Genomic DNA, 15658 nt, shown 5'->3' with positions numbered 1-15658 from the left:
CTGGCATTCATCCCGTCCCATACTACTTTCCCCAGTACCCTGCTTGGCATTCACACGGGCATGCAGTCCTCAAAAATGCCAAACTTGTTTCCCATCCAAGGGCCTTTACTCTTTGTTTTTCTTCTGTCTAGAATATCCTTCTCCAGATCTGTGTCCCGCTGACTCAGCTTAAATATCAACTCTTCTTCGGAGGACTTTCTTCTGATCAGTTTAATCTCAAGTGGTTCCTCTAGTCACTCTCATGTGACCCTGATTGACTTCCTACTGACTTTCCTATTGTTCTTTCTCTCCTTGCTAGACTGTAAGCTATGAGAAAGTAAGATCTGTATCTGTTTTGTTCCCTCATACATGCAGTGCTTAGAATGGTGTCCAGCAAACAGTGGGCACACAATAAATATTTGTTGAATACCTAAATGAGTAGGAGAAATTTTAGAAATACCCATGGTTTGGGATGCCTGGGTGCCTCGATTGGTTAAGCCTCTGCCTTTGGCTCAGGTCATTGATTCCAGGGGTCTGGGACTAAGTCCCGCATCGGGCTCCTCACTCAGTGGGGAGTCTGCTTCTCCCTCTGCCTGCTTGCTCCTGCTGCTTGTGCTCTCTCTCTCCCTCTAACAAATAAAAAATCTTTAAAAAAAAAAAAAAGAAATAACTATTGTTCATGTTTTGTATAATGACACACACACAGAAAGAGTTCATAGTTTCATATATTATTTGTCTAATCTTATCCACCTCTAGATCTTTTCTAGTTCACACACCCAACATCTCTCACCTGATTGAAAACAGCTGGGCTTCCCTCTTTAGATAAACACCATAGATATATAGGTTTAGATAACCAACAGAGCTTCTTAGAGCAGGGATGTGATCAGATTTGTTTTTTAGGTCAATAGCTGTGCTCCAGGGTGGGGGTGGGGGGATTAGAGACCAGAGACAGAAAGAGGCCTAAGCTGTAAGGTAGGACCAAGACCTGAACCAAGGTGGGGGTGGGACAAGGTGTCAGGCTACAGGTTTAGAGGTTTTAAAGTCAGGTAGAATTGACCCCCTGGGCTAGGAGTGAGCTGTCAAGAGGAGGTTGCCTGCTACCTGGAAATACTTGGAAGTCCAGCGCTATAAAACATGTTGGCCCAAAAAAAAAAAAAAAAAAAAAAACATGTTGGCCCCAAGGCTTAGTAGGTTAAGCATCTTTTAGCTCAAGTCATGATATCGGGGTCGTGGGATCAAGTCCCACGCTGGGCTCCCCACTCAGCAGGAAGCCTGCTTCTCCCTCTGCCTGCTCTCCCCGCTTATATGCATTCTCTCCTTCTCTCTCTCTTTCTCTCTCTCTCTGACAAATAAATAAATAAAATCTTAAAAAAAAAAAGCCCTGTTGGCCCTAGGAGGGTGGGTCCAAACCCCATGGGTCATGTCGGCTATGATCCCTTTTCTGTACACTGACTTTAGAGCCTCTTCCCCACTCCCCTCTCTGGTCCCATTTCATATAAACCCCATAACAATCACAAAGTGACTTAAGTACACATTATGTCTTCTGTAGGCCCCAGTTCCAGGAAGTAGGGTAGATATTGTTATAAGACCCAATTTATACGTGACAAACTAAGGCTAGGTTACACACAAGGCTGAGGCTTGTGTATTGGGTCTTCTACTTTTCTAGCTCTAAATGCCATGCCTGGAGTGTATGACTTCTTGACTCTCAGATCTTTCTCTCTCTATCTCTTACACACACACACACACACACACACACACACTTAAGAATAACGAGACACCGGGCACCTGGGTAGCTCAGTGGGTTAAGCCTCTGCCTTCGGCTCAGGTCATGGTCTCAGGGTCCTGGGATCGAGGCCCGCATCGGGCTCTCTGCTCAGCAGGGAGCCTGCTTCCCTCTCTCTTTCTCTCTCTGCCTGCCGCTCTCCCTACTTGTGATCTCTCTCTGTCAAATAAGTAAATAAAATCTTAAAAAAAAAAAAAAAGAATAATGAGACACCCATGTCATTTACCCTCAAAGCCCAAAGAGAGAAATTAATCAGCGAATATTTATTAAGCAAACCCTTACAATGTTCAGGACAATCTGTTCAGTGCTGTAAAAATTATAAAAGAAACACAAGATGTGGTTCTTGTCCCCCTGAGGGATTAATTGTTTAATCAGAGGTACAAAGCCAACACATAAAACAATTATGGGAGAATGGAAAAGTCTATCACTGAGAGTCAAACGTGTGTGTGTGTGTGTGTTTCTGTGTGATGGAGTTTCAGAGGAAGAGACAGAGCCGCAGGCCAGAGTGGGCCAAGGGTGGTCTGATGGATATAAATGTCAGCTTTTTCACAGGCTGGCTCTGGCCTTACAAATAGGACAGACCCGAACCTGGCCATCAGCTTTTAGGCAGCTGTCCTGGGAAGAGACAGGGCAAAAGACCTCTGTCTACCAAATATTCCTTTCTCTAATTAGGATTTCTTAAGTTTGAAGCAAGTTATAAGTGATGGGATTACATAGATTTTAAGAGGGAGGGTGGGCCTTCCCTGAATGTAAATACTTAAGACTCCTTACACTGTGTTATCTTTAACACTGGGCCCTAAAGACCTCCATGATCTCTCGTCTTTCAATCACAATGTGTGAATTTGGGAGACTGGGGGGAAGTGGTATTGAAAGTAGTTAAAATAGAAAAATGGAAGCCACAAGATACACAACCTCATTTTATCTGTCAGGTTTGCAAAAAGAACCTATTCAAGATAGTTTAAACAGAAAAAGAGTTAATGGTGGACTATTTAGTCTCTTTCAAAATCTTGAGGATGGCCAGAGAATCAGGCTGACCCGCTTGCCACTCAAGAGCGATGGCCAAGTGACGCCGTCAAACTCTGCCAGTGGAAATGCCGTTGCTCTGGCCATTGGGTTCAGGTGTCTCGCCCACATTGCTGATGCTGGACACAAGATTAGCCAGGACAAGCCACAGCCACCTTTGACAATTGGATAGTTGTCTCTCAGCGTCCTTGCTAGAAGGAATTCCACACAGCACTTCCTTTATGGTGTTTGCATCCAAACTGACATCTCGCAGCTGGTTGCTGGAGCTTAGGCATGTGCCCATGCCCTAGCCGCAAGGGAAGCTGGGAAAGCAACCCCAGGAGTCAGGAGTCGTAACTTGGAAAACTGGGCTACAGGAGCCCAAAGCTTGACAAACATCCACCACACCCAGCAGTCACTAAATAGGCTACATCATGAAGTTTAAAGGGCCCTTAGACAAATTGGCTTCCTAAAAATCCAAAATATATCAAAAGCATTAAAAAGCATGGTGGCACGCTGAGACTCACATGGGAACACCATGTGGTCTTCCGCCTCTGTGAGCTCCAGTTTCCTTATCTGCAAAGTGGAAATCACGAGATGGAATCTAGTTCAGGACCCAGTAATAGTAGATCCCGAATACCAGTTTCCTAAACCCATCACTCATAACATCAAGCTTTCTATGCAGTAAGAACTCGATGATTTTAAAAAATTCCAGATGTCAGAAATAGTGAATGCAGAGTCTCAGGGACATGGGAGACTGCCATGTTCCAGATGACATGCAGTGCTCTGCTCTAGAGAGCCACTGTCAGTGGGGAATGGCAGGAGGAAGGTTGGGCAGGTAGGCAAGAGAGTTCAGCAAAAAGGGAAGTATTAGCACCCCGTCTGCACCTGGGGTAGAAGCAATGTGGAGGACAGATTGGTGGGGAGTAAGACCAGAGTCCTGGGGCAAGAGGCAGGGGAGAGATTCTACAAGGTTTCTGGCAAAAGGTCACAGAAGTGAAAGAAGTGAGAAAGGTAACAGGTAGCTCAAGCAGAACATGAGAGATGATGAAATGAAATGGGAGGGGTGAGGACAGGAAAGACTAAGCCGGTGATTCTCACCCTTGGCAGCTTTGGGGAAGAGTGGTGTGCTGAGGCGTGGAGGCCGTTGGCCCTGGGTACAGACAGCAAGGGGTACCTTGCCATAGCGAATGTATAAATAATAGTAAAACCTTTCGTCAGTTTGAAATTGAAATTTTGGTTGAAAATGTCAGATGCCTAAATATTTTGGATAAAAGAAATGTAAAACAAAGATTTGGATCATGTACAAAAACAAAGGCAACAAATGTTTTTATTATCATCATGGGCTGGCAATTCTTAACAATGGCCTTGACAAAGAATGCTTTCCTGGATTACAGCTCAGGGCCCTCTCTGCATGCCCACTTCCCACCCTGCTGTAGCCACTCTATTAGAATCATCTAGAAAAGGCACCTGGGTGGCTCAGTTGGTTTAGGGTCTGCCTTCAGCTCAGGTCATGTTCCCGAGGTCCTGGGATCCAGCCCAACATCGGGCTCTCTGCTCCGTGGGGATTCTGCCTCTCCCTCCTCCTCTGCTGCTCTCTGGGACAGATAAATAAATAAAATCTTAAAAAAAAAAAAAAAAAGAGGAATCATTTAGAGAACTTTTACAAATCCTGATGCCATATAAACAATCAACAGATGTTAATGGCACCTTTTCTTCCGTTTTAAAAGTGAACAAAAAGACAAAATGTCTAGGCATTTAAATAAACGGACAAGGAACTTGGGAGGCTGACTAGTACAAGGAGGGAGGTGCACCATGGCTTCACAGAACTTCATTTTGTCTTATGTAAACTTGTAAATTTTAAATATGATCCAACTGAAATAATGGATTTTTTAAAATAAACAGGCTGATTATAACATTCATATGGAAACGTAAACAAGACTTTCCTCCCAAATTCTGGAAACCACAGGAAGAAGCTTGTTCATTAGCTTTTTCTAATGTCAGAGCAGTGAAGTCTTTTCTGAGAGAGACAAAAATCTAAATGTCCTAAGAGAAGAGACCCATGTCCCTGCTCAGCAGGGGGTCTGCTTCTCCCTCTGTCCCTCCTCCACTCATGGTTGCACTCTCTCTCTCTCTAAAGAATAAAAAAAATCTTTTAAAAAGAGAGAGAGAGAAGACCCTTAAAAGAGTATCCATTATGTAAAATCAAAAGTCAACCTAGACAAAAATACAGATCAGACATAAAAGGCTCATTTTTCTATTATATGAAGAGCTTCTTCAAATTAATAAGAAAAGGAAATAAAAAACCCTTGGGTAAAGAACACAGAGAGTTCACAGGAAGGGAGCAAATGGCTATTTGATATATGAAAAAATTATTAACGTTACTCAGAATGGGGAAAATGCGCCTATAAAATATACTGATAGGCCATTTCTCACACATCAGGTTGGCACAAATCAAACAATGATAATACACCTTACCATGAAGAACGAGGGTGCTCTTTCTCCCAGCATATTGGTTTTTTTTTTTTTAAACATTTTATTTATTTCCTTGAGAGGGAGCAAGCACAGAAGGAGAAGAGTGGGGAGCCCCAAGTGGGCTTGATCCCAGGGACCCAGGGATCATGACCTGTGCCAATGGCAGACGCTTAACCAGCAGAGCCACCTAGGCGGCCCCTCCTAGCATATTATGGATGAAGAAACACAGCCTCCAGAAGGTCCGCATGACACTCTCCATAAATCCCAAGTACACTGGCCCATTGACTCGGAGAGCCCATTTTTCTACAGGTAAGCCTACACAGGCTGTGTGAGGTGATTCCCTGGGGCATCCATTGTTAAAGCAAGGCTGGGGCCAACTTAAATCCTATCGCTTGGGGACTGGTTAGGTAGAGTAAGGCATATCCATAACATGGAACATGTTGGCCGCATATAAAAAAGGAGAAGACGCTCTCAAAGTATAAGCATAGAACAATCTGGAAGGTACAGTGAAGTCAAAAGTGTTAGATGTAGAAAGTATGCATACAAAGTCCTGTCAAATAAGAAGGAACTGAAAATAAAATAAACATATACCCACACAGAGTTATAAACTATCCTCTAGGTGGAAACTGAGTGACAGGAAGACAGGTACCTGTATCAAGTACAAGTACAATCTATTCACAAAAAAACAGGATGAAGTTAAGAGAAGAATCTACTGGTGTAAAGGTAGGGGAGGAAAGGAGATTAAAGGGACCCCGTGAAAAACTGCTTTTCTGCTCCTTTTCCTGATTCTGTTCTTGCTAGGACCTACAACCCTCCCCTCCCCCGCCGTACACACGCCTCATGAAACAGATAATGTGGGTCCCCCTTGTACAGGTTAAGGAGTTAATGATTTCTTTGGAGTTTTCCAGCACAAGTCAGCACATCTTAAGGGGTGACCAGGTGGGGCCATCAGGAACATTTTCTAAGACCTCTAACTCACCAAGACCCCTGGTTCCGGGGCAGAAGTGACATGGAGGACACCTCAATGCTCGTCTATGTTCCTGGACACCTGAGAACGCATCTGCATCAAACTACAATCCTCCATAAAAACCCCAGACCCAGGGCGCCTGGGTGGCTCAGTGGGTTAAAGCCTTTGCCTTGGCTCAGGTCATGATCTCAGGGTCCTGGGATTGAGCCCCACATCGGCTCTCTGCTCAGTGAGGAGCCTGTTTCCTTCTCTCTCTGCCTACCTCTCTGCCTACTTGTGACTCTCTCTCTTTTTGTGTCAAATAAATAAATAAAATCTTAAAAAAAACAAAAACAAAAACAAAAAACCACACACACACAACCCAGACCCCACGCAAACACCAGACACGATTTTCTTTCTTTTCTGAGTATCCCGGATACTCTGTCTATATCTGCTTTCTCTGTGTCTCAGTAAACTCTGCTCTCACTTCCTCTTGGCTCAAGTTTGATTTCTATCCTGCATGAAGCCAAAACCCGACCCTCTTGGCTGGGGCTGCGGGCACACCGTCCTCCCCGCCCCCACCCAGTTGCTCCAACCCAGCCAGCCTGCTGCAAAGGCAACACAATAGAGTAAAAAGGACACGGGGACACCTGAGTCCACCAAATAAAATTTAAAATCTTAAGTTAAAAGAAAAAAAAAAAAGGATGCCCAGGTCACACCCCAGTCCAATTATACCAGGATGTGCGTGGGTAGGGCCCAGGCATCGGTATTTTTAAAGCTCCCGAGGTGATTCCACTGTGCAGCCAACAGTAGAGACCATGGCTGTAGCATGACTCTGGGCTCTTGGTCGGGGTAAATTTGCATCTTGGTCAGGGTAAATCTGTATCCAAGTCTGACTCCTCCACTCACTAAGCCCTATCCCTTTGCACTTACTTCTCTGATCTTTGTATCCATTCCTGGTCAGGGCTATCTAGTCCTTCTCTTCTTAGCTGCCTCATTCTTCCCCTCTAGACAGTAGGTGCTCAGTTTTCTTATCAAGTTGCCAAGAACCCAAGTAAACTCCTGACCTCCTGTCACTTCGAGGATGAGAAATGTATTACTTTTAATTAAGAGGGCACCTGTCCTGGTCCGAATGGGCAAGGATGCTGCCTCTCTCTCTGCCAGTTTGATAGTTTAAGGTGCAAGGAACAGAACACTCAGGCTCCAACAAAAAAGTATTTGTTGTTTCAAATAAAAAGCCACCCAAGGATAGGCTGAGCTTCCTGGGAGCGTCAGCTCCTCCTTCTCTGAGGAGCTCTGGGCTTCCTGAGTTGGCTTCATCTTCATGCTAGTAGTGAGACGAATACAACATTGCCTGCATTTCAGCTACAAACTGCAAAATCCAGAGAAAGGGAAAGGAACTGCTTCCTCCCAGGTCTCTCTCTCTCTTTTTAAAGGATTATTTTATTTATTTGAGAGAGAAGAGAGCACGCGCATGAGCCGGGGGAGGGGCAGAGAAAGTGGGAGAAGCAGACTCCCCACTGAGCAGGGAGCCCAATGGGAGTGGGGGTTCCACATGGGACTCTATCCCAGGACCCTGGCCTGCTGACCTGAGCAGAAGACAGACACTTAACCAACTGAGCCATCCAGGTGCCCCCTGGGTCTCTTTTTTTATAAGGAAGAAAACATTTCCTCAAACCCTCCTGCAGTTTTTCTTCCCCCCCTAATCTCATTAGCCAAATGGTCACATACCCATTCTTCTGCCAGCTATCTAGAAAGAAGAATGGATTATCATGGTTGGCTTACACCCATGGCTTGGAGGGGTGCACTTTCCCTCCCAGGATACATTTGACAATATCTGGAGACACTTTGGGTTGTTTCAATGGTAGCTGGGGTTCTACTGGCAGAAATGCTGCTCAACATCCTGTCCTACACACAACAGTCCCGACAACATAGAATTCCCTGGGCTCAACGTCAATAGTGTCAAGACTGAGACACCCTGCCTGAGACTAATCAGGGTCCACCCTACAGCTGAAGACAGGGTCCCATTCTCTTAGTCACGTGATGGCTAAAAGAGCAGAGTTTTTACACAGAGAAGAACTGACCAAACTTCCCTACATCATAGGTGTTGGGCTCCTGTACCAATTTCCTGCAGAGTAATCCAAATGGAGAATTTCAAAATCAGTGGTCTAATCACAATAAATTATATGGATCTACAGTTCTAGAACCCAATGAGGTTAATATTCTTTTTAAATTTTTCTATTGAGATATAACTGACATAAAACATTATATTAGTTTCAGGTGTACAACATAATGATCCAATATTTGTGTACATCAAAAAAATGAAAAAAAATGATCACCCCAATAAGTTAACATCCATCACCACACCATTTTTCCTTGTGATGAGAACTTTTTAATATCTACTCTCTTAGCAACCTCCAAATATACAATATTATTAACTATACTCACCATGCTGTATATTACATCCCATGATATTTATTTTATAATTGGAAGTTTGTACCTTTTGACTTCCTTCACCTATTTCATCCACTTCCATACCCCCTAACATTCTTGATTTAATATGCATATTTCTGCAGAACTAGAAGGCTAGGCACTCAAGATGGCCACAGGACATTTGCTCACTGGTCAATCGAAGAGCATTACAAATGTGTTCACTAAATCTTTTCAGAGAGGGAGGTATGACTTTACTATTGGTAGAATTTTAGCAATCAGGGAAGATGTGAGGTTGGCTGCTTCTACTTGCAACATTGGCTGGTATCTCAAGGAGACATGGGAGTTCAGGGAGTCAAGATTAAAGTATCAGCTGAAACACCCAGGAGAACAATATATCCCTGTTCTTTGTTTTTTGCTGAGACAGTTATTTACCCAATATCTCTCTGGCCTGAAAACAAAACCATTCATTACAAAGACCAACTTTTCAGAGCAAAGAGCAGGGTTAACATGCCATCCCAACAACTGCATATGTCTGTGTAGATTTCTAATTCCTACACTTCTGGAAATCTCAAGAACAAACTCATGCCCATGGAACAGGCACAGATTCCTGGTGTATCAGGACTCAGCCACCCTCCAGTGGATGGCAGCAGGCTTGCATGCCAACAGAACTGTCCCAGAGTTCTCTTCTGAAACTTAAAGGCAGATTCATTCACTCACACCCCTATAAGTTAGTCACTACATGTGGTAATCATTAGTTCTAGTCACCAAATATTTCTCGTTTTCCCTCAGGTTCATGGTAGGAGTGCACATCCTGTTCCTTTAAATTTGGGGGTGGTCACATGAATTGCTTTGTTTAATGAATACTCCAGCAAGTGCACACAAAAAAATTGAGCTTTAGGGGCTCCTGGGTGACTCGGTTAAGTGTCTGCCTTGGCTTGGGTCATGATCCCAGAGTCCTGGGATGGAGTCCCGCATCGCATCGGGCTCCCTGCCCGGTGGGGAGCCTGCTTCTCCCTCTCTCTCTATCCCACCCCCGGCTTGTGCACACTCTCTCTCCCTCTCTTAAATAAATAAATAATTTTTTTTTAAAAAATTGAGCTCTGGCTATCATGGAAGCATAGAGGACAGTCTCCATCATCCTAGATCCCTAGGTAAGGAGGACATGGAGCAGGGTCCACACCAACCCGTAATGGACAAGTAGTATAAGCAAGAAACCACCATTTAAGCCACTTAGATTTGGGGTCATCTGTTGCAATAGTAGAGACTGTTATATCCTGACTGACACAGTTCCCAAAATGATAACTCACCTCCCGTCTTTTGTGCCCTCCATCTCCTCCCTGTATTTCTCCAGTCTGATCTTCTACTTCTCTTTTCACATCCCAACACAGTGTGTCTTCTGGAGCCCCAATCTTGCACCAAACAAATTCCCTTGCATCCTTGTCTTCTCCATAGAATGTGTCCTTCACCTTTGGGCCTTACCTGATCCCCCGGCTCTCCTCTAGAGGCTTCTCCTCTCTCACATCTCAGACCCGAGGGTTGGGAGGTGATATTGGTAGTCCCAATGCCAACGCTGCTTTTACCCTTGAGTAAAAGTTCCACTCCTTTTAGGACTCCTGGTCTCCAGCTGGGTCACCCCAGGCCTTTTCATGTTTGACAGACATCCTGGTCACTCCTCTTCCACTGCCCTCTTGAGCATTTGGATCACAGTTCTCTTCTCTTCTCCAAGTCCTGCAGAATCCTGGGAGGCTTCAGTTAGCCTATGGACAACTACCAAACACCCTAACCTCGTAGCTTCCTGACTTTTCCAAGTGGGGCAGTCTCCACCTTGTTTGTGCTCTGGGCACATTCTCTGAGGTTACGTTGTAAATTCTGTCTCCACTCAGAACGGCTTCCCTTTAGCCGTCGAAGCTGTGATGACCCACCATGGGGGTACAATGAGTTGGCTCAGTAGATTGAGCTGCACTGGACACTAAGCAACCTTCCACTTGCCAAACCATGTCCTAGAGCAGAGGTTCTCACATTTTAATGATTTATTCTAATCACCTGGGGATCTGGTTAAAAGTCAGACTCTGCTGAAGCAGATCTGGTGTGAGACCCTAGTGTCTGCATTTCTAACCAGCTTCCAGGTGATGGCCGTGCCTTGAGAGCTCACTTTTAGTCACAGGGAGTGAAATATCCCTGAGATGGGGCTGTCCTGTACTTCCCAGTCTTCCTTGGAAAGAGCCGGCTACCACCTCTGAGCTGTCATCACTTCCCATGGAACCCACCCAACAATGGGAGACCTGTCTCAAGAAGTCCACACCAAATGGTGAGCTCTGCCTGTAGTCTTCCATTTTGACTTTTAATTTTTGAAAGGATCCCAGATGCAAAGGGTTCACTGATGTTCACTGCATAGCACACTCTCGTCAGCCCATGAAATGTCCCTCCACTTGTGGTTTATTTCTTTTTTGCAACCTTCAATCCTGATACCCATACCTCTTTCCTCCCCAGCCCTTGTCATAGGTCAGCACACTAATATGTTTGGTATAGGTCCTTAAATATGCCTGCATTCAACCTTGTAAAATGAGTTTTATATGTTTACGCTTTTAAATTAGGTAAATGAGCAATTTAAAAAGAAAAAAAAAAAAACATAAGAGACCTTCCGTATGCGGTCTTGTTGTATAGCTCTTCCTGATGAGGTGGCTGATATTTATGTCCCCCTTACTTATACAGGAAAACAATGCACCCCTTATTATTTGAACCAGCCCTGGCAAGTCTGTCTCTTGCAACCAAAATCACCTAAGGAACACTTTGCTTCGTGGAGGTGGTTGTGAGGCTTAACTGAGAACAGGATGTGGTGTCAGACTTCCCAGACCCATGGATCCTTAATGTCAGATCCTCTTTTGTTGTAGTTGGCAAAGGGCTGAATGAAGAGTGATTTAGGCCAGGATTAAGGATTCAGTCTCCATATGGCCCAGTTAGCTCTGCCAGATACCAAGAGCACCCCTAACACTAGCTTAAAATATCATTGCAACCCCTTTGACATAAAGATAGAAGTAAAAAGGTTTAAAACATGCGGCCAGACTTGATTAGACAGACAAGCCAGTGAGCAAAGTAAAAAGTCCAGAAACAGACCCAGAGACATACAAGGGTTTAGTTTATGCTAAAGGTGGTTTTTCAAATCAGTAAGGAAAAGATGGATTAACTCGTAAACGTTGGAACATCAGGGTAGCCATCTGGAAAGACAAATTAACTTGGATTCCTAACTTACTGCTTATAATAAAATAAATTCCAGATGAAGCAGAGAATAATATGTTAATAAATTATTAGAAAAAATTATTAAAAATTAAATTACTAGAGAAGTTTTAAACTAATTTCCAATTAAAGCTTTTCTAAGCACCACACAAAAACCCGGATACCTCAAAAGAAAGATGAATTTAGGTACATTAAAATTTTGTAATTCCTCAAGACAAATCCACCATAAACAAATGTCCTTAAAACATAAGTAGCCTATATAGGTCAATAAGAGAAAGATCATTGTCCCATTTGAAGAAAAAGGGGGGGTGCGGGAATATGAAGAGTTCATAGGAAAAAAATACATAAATGCTCTAAGTATATGAAAAAATACTTGAGACGGGGCACCTGGGTGGCTCAGTTGGTTAAGCAATTGCCTTCGGCTCAGGTCATGGTCCCAGCATTCTGGCATCGAGCCCTGTGTCAGGTTCCTTCCTCAGCAGGGAGCCTGCTTCTCCCTCTCCCTCTGCCTGCTGCTCTGCCTGCTTGCGCTCTCTCTCCGTCATAAACAACAACAACAACAACAAAACTAACCTAAAAAATACTTCAGATCAGTTATAAAATGAAAAAGGCTAATAAAAATTACAATAAAAATGTATTTTTCAGCTCAAAGTTTGACAACATTGAAAGATTTAGAAACCACACGACAAAGATGTGTGAAAATAGGCACTCTCATAAATTTCTCCAGAGGATAATTTGACAATATCTATCAAAGTAAAAATGAGGACACCTGGGTGGCCGAGTTGGTTAAGCCCCCCACTCTTGGTTTCAGCTCAGGTCACGATCTCAGGGTTGTGAGATTGAACCCCACTCCAGCTCCTCATTCAGCAGGGAGTCTGCTTGGGATTCTCTCTCCCCCTCCTCTGCCCCGCCCTCCCTCTCCCACCCCAGGTTCGTTCTCTCTCTCTCTCTCTCTCTCTCTCTCTGTGTCAAATAAATAATTCTTTTTTTTTTAATTTTTTTTTAAGATTTTATTTATTTATTTGACAGAGAGAAATCACAAGTAGACGGAGAGGCAGGCAGAGAGAGAGAGAGGGAAGCAGGCTCCCTGCTGAGCAGAGAGCCCGATACGGGACTCGATCCCAGGACCCTGAGATCATGACCTGAGCCGAAGGCAGCGGCTTAACCCACTGAGCCACCCAGGCGCCCTCAAATAAATAATTCTTTAAAAAATATTAAAAACGAACATAGCCTTTTACTTTTAGGAATGTATTCACAAACATACTTGAATACGTGTGAATTACATGTGTCATTTTATTACCGTAAATTATGATTTGTCCAAGTAATGGAACACCATACAGCTATAAAAAGTTGTGAAGCTTTGGGATTACTAACGCGGAACATGTCATTTAGAGAAAAGAGCAAGATACAGAACAACGTCGAGTAGGGGGAGGAGGAGAGTGAAAACACAGGCCTGCTTGCAAGTGCAAGGAAGATCTTGGGAAGGTGATGAAAGCGACTATGAGGGGAAGAGGGAGCAGCTGGTATGGGAGCGAAACTTCATGTTTCACGTTTGCCTTTTGTACGAATTGAGTTTTATAGCATGGACACCATTATGAAATGTAATATAAAATTTAAGTAATAGTAAATATCTCAAATGCTACCGGTTTTTCCAGCAGAAATCTTGGTGCCCACTGAGTTTTGGTTCTCATTTCTGTGGACTGTCTAAACAAATTAAAAAAGGAAGCTTAAAAAAGGAAGTAGAAAGAAACTCTCTGGAGAGGGTCTGTTTTTATTCTGCAGTCTGGGTGTTCTAGGTATTTGGTGATGAAGTTATGCCTGCTTTCTCAAACCAGGAGCAGGAGAAGCGGCTCTTCCTCCCTCCTTCCTTCCCTCCCTCCCTCCCAAGAGGAGGGTGCACACGGACACAGAGAGTGGATGCCAGGTTGTGAATCTGACCGACTGACCGAGGAGAGCTGGTGCTGACTGGTGGGGACAGGCAGGCAGCAGGGGCTCTCTAGACCAAAGGGAGAGACAGGAGCCCACAAGCTGCTGATTTAGCAACAAATCAAGAGCCAGAATGCCTGGGACCCCTCTGGAACACAGTTGACCAAAAAGAAAGGGAAGCCTTCTGGGCCTGGAGAAGGGAGCACAAAAGAAATAAAGAGATAGATGAATAGCAGAGGCAGAAGCCAGGGGCTTGAAAAGGCAAAGAATATCAGGGTTTGGAGTGGGGACGTGAGGACTATGGGAGAGGCAGGGGTTCAGTGCAACTGAGGCAGGGACTCCTGATCTCTCTTCATTTTCTGTGTGTGGGTGATCAAGTCGGGAGATAAGGCCTTCCACTAGCACTGCAGGGCTTGATCTCACATTCAGGATAATGACAGCGGGTTAATATTTAGCCCCACTTGGAAACCGATCAGCACAGTTCTTTCACAGATGGGCCTTTCACAGATGGGCCTCTAAGAGCAGCACCAAGTGTACATGCCCTCAAGCTTCAAAATTCTCTGGGTACTGGTACCGTGTTGCTGCTCGGGTCGTCTTTACCCAGCCCTCTATCACCCTGCTTCCCTTGCCCTATAGACTTGCATTCATTCATTCAACCAGACCTACAACACCAAGCACTGTACCAAGCCCAGAAACACAGTGGTTTACATGACACACCTCCATGGAGCTTACAGTTTAGGGAGGAAACAGACAGTTGAAAAGCTAAACCCAAATAAGTGTGTAATACAAATTACGACACGTGCTATGAGCAAAAAAGAAAATGTATTCTGAGAGTGAGAAGCTGGCAGCCCAGTTTAGATCGTGTGGTCAGGAAAGAGGGCTGCCTCGATGCATAGCTCTAGGGGACATTGCCCATGGAAAACATTGTGCACAGCATGCTGGAGGTCAGCCAGGCAGAGTGGGGCCAAGGAGCCTTCCAGGAGAGGGAAAGGCATGCTCACAGACATGAGAATAGGAAATATTTGGACAAGGACAGGCCACTGCAAGAAGTACAAAGGAGGGGCAGCATAGAGAAAGGGAGGCATGAGATGAAGCCCAGATTCATGGGGAATATAGGAGACCATGAGAGGAAAGTGGGATTTTCATTCTAAACTGAGTGGGAAGACTCTAGAGAGCACTAAGCAGGTGAGTGACATGGTCCAAGGTATAAATGCTTACAAGCCACTCAGGCTTCCCTCTGGGACATGGGCTGGAAAAGAGCAGGAGAAGAACTGGGTAACCAGTTTGGAGGCCACTGAGTCCACTGGGCCAGAAATGAAGGTAGTTTGGCAAGAGATGACAGCTGCAGAAAGAGAGAGACCAGGGGATGGAGTGGAAAAAGTTCTAGAGATGGAAGACAGAACACTTGCTGGTAGGGTGAATGACTCCAGGTTTCTGGCTTCAGCAAATGGATAGTTCCATTTATTGAGACAGGGGAACATGGGGAAGAATGGGTTAGTTAATAGTTCCAGAGTTCCATAAGCTGAAATGCTTACAGTAAGTAAGGAGACAGACTTTATGAGCTTGTGTTCATATCAGAGATCTGGTTGGAGACACAATATGGACAGCGTAAGGTTGTATTCAAAGCCTTGTGAAAGTCTGGATCCTCTAGTGAGGGAGTGTGCACAAGGAAGCCTTATTTTCTTTCTTTTTTTTTTTTAAGATTTTATTTATTTATTTGACAGAGAGAAATCACAAGTAGAAGGAGAGGCAGGCAGAGAGAGAGAGGAAGGGAAGCAGGCTCCCTGCTGAGCAGAGAGCCCGATGCGGGACTCGATCCCAGGACCCTGAGATCATGACCTGAGCTGAAGGCAGCGGCCTAACCCACTGAGCCACCCAGG

The sequence above is a fragment of the Neovison vison genome, chromosome 8, assembly GCF_020171115.1.
Source record: "Neovison vison isolate M4711 chromosome 8, ASM_NN_V1, whole genome shotgun sequence".
Classification (NCBI taxonomy): Eukaryota; Metazoa; Chordata; class Mammalia; order Carnivora; family Mustelidae; genus Neogale; species Neogale vison.
Note: the sequence above shows the minus strand (reverse complement) of the source record.